Source organism: Cynoglossus semilaevis, chromosome 18 (genome assembly GCF_000523025.1).
Source record: "Cynoglossus semilaevis isolate Cse_v1.0 chromosome 18, Cse_v1.0, whole genome shotgun sequence".
Classification (NCBI taxonomy): Eukaryota; Metazoa; Chordata; class Actinopteri; order Pleuronectiformes; family Cynoglossidae; genus Cynoglossus; species Cynoglossus semilaevis.
This window is the reverse complement of record NC_024324.1, coordinates 4,521,326-4,523,638: the sequence shown is the minus strand read 5'-3', so window position 1 is coordinate 4,523,638 and position 2,313 is coordinate 4,521,326.

Genomic DNA, 2,313 nt, shown 5'->3' with positions numbered 1-2,313 from the left:
GAAAGCCATACGTTAATTTTAATTTCAGAAGAGTGCTGACGTTGAGTACTTACTTAATACTGTAATGTCCACATTAACATTTCTGTTTTAGTAATTAATAAACACAAAATAGGAGGTCCTTGTTTAACGTCTTCACAAAATAGGAGGTCCTTGTTTAACGTCTTCAACATAGTAAATGAATACGTTGTCACGCAGCGCTATATGCAGACAATGGCTTTGTTTACATTCAACGTTTGTTCGCCATACACTGAATAGGCTACATTTACTTTCTTTTGTTTATGATGGTTTTTTTTTGTGGAACTTTTTGCCCTTCATTACGGCTCCCAGGTGTATGTCAGACCCTTCTGATGTTTTTATGTGTCAAACTCATTTTGGCTCCTACAACTTAATTAGATGTCAAGCGCGCCGCACTAGTACAATTATAACATAATTCCATAAAAATAACAAAAAAGTCTGTCTTTACCGCCTTTGTTTTTACACAAAAAAAGTATATTAGATAAATCCTCATATTTTATGAAGTATAATTTTACAAAAACGTTCTTGAACATGAAATGTTTGTGTATTTTTGAAATGCATCAAGCGGGCCATATGTTTGACACCCCTGTCCTAGATTACATTTGTCACCAGTTTTGTGTTAGTGTGGGTACTGTGAGTAACATAGGTACTTATGTACAGTATGTGAGTTTTGACTTAAAACCAAGTTACGTCACACCGGAACTCCAACGTAAGTCGAGGACTTATTTCATTAATTTGTTTCTTAATATATGATTTTTTTTCATACAATATATCGTGACGTTTTGAATAATGAAAATTTTCATATTAGGCCGTTTAAACCGCTGCGACACCACGAGTAACTATCATCTGCCACAGGTGGTGACGAAAACCCTGCAACAGCAAACAACGTCATACCGTCAATTCCTGCACATTTCACCACGAACGTCTAAGGCGCCGCAGCTGCTGTGCGCATCCGACGCGTGTCTTCTCTATCGCTACCAAAGCTGTGGCTATATATTTGCAAGCTTTATTTAAAAACAAAAACAAACGGAAAGTTTGTCTTTACCGTGTTTAAAAACAAATGCAAGCTGTGGCACGCTGCCCAAAGCGGAAGTGGGGAGCGATTTCAAACCGTGATTGGACGAACACCGTGTCAGTTAAAGGAAATGAACCAATAGGGCGCGTCTTATTGGCCAGTGACGAAATGCACACCTGAAGTGGTAATCATAAATCTACAAAACCTTGATTGGCCAGCCAAAAAAAAAAAACATTTTTAAATAGTGTGAATTACACATTGAGTATTATTAATATTATTATATCTGTTATACTTAAATGTTGTATATATATATTTTATTTTTTTTAAAATATTTTTTCTGCTATATTTTTTTTTTTTAAATATTTTTTCTGCGAAGGTTGGCACTCACAAACACACACACACTAATGGGGTTATGTCAGGGGAAAATAGTGATATTTGCTCTGTAATGAATGAGGTAAACAGCGACGGCAGGTGATGACTCAGTCGAATGCCAGAGGAGGCTGATGGAGTTTAATGAGGCGAGCACTCGCCGCTCCTGGTTGGCTGCGGCCTAGGGAGGCTGGAGGTGTTGCTGTGCATCGGATGTGAAGTGGACATGGAGAATGAAGGACAAAATGAAACCCAAACTTCAAATAGAAGGACTGAAGATGAGTTCTCCTGTTCCATCCTCAGCGTCGCTCCCCTCAAATGGTTCAATATGAAATTACAGGGTTTTTTTTTCACACAACTGCGTCAAAACCTCATCGCTGACAGGTCACGCTGAGCAGAAAATGCTTTTGAAATTCGAATTAAGTATGGCATCGATTGTGGCCTCGACTGTGGTCGATTCTCGGGAGCGGTAGATTAGTGTTCAAATCATTACCTACGGCTGAGCTATTCTGCTGCAGTGCTGCTCTGAGATACACAGCAGGCAAGGGGAAGGAGTGTGTGTTGATCTGCAACATTTAGAGTGATCATTTTAATATATTTGTACATTCATGCCATCAAGTGCAAAAGGCCCTGAAGGCACAAAGCGGTAGAAACTAATTGGGTGGATTTGTAGAACACGAACAGGAAGTACACAGACGCTATGAAATAAACAGATTTTAGTCACAACTATTACTTAATGAATGAACTACTTGCAGAAACCACAGACATTTAAAAAAAAAAAATTAAAAATTGCGTATGAATACTGCAGAGAAACCACAGACATTTAAAAAAAAAAATTTAAAAATTGCGTATGAATACTGCAAATAAAGAGAAGGGGCTGGGGCGAGCCCTCGGTGGTGAGTAATGAAAGGCGA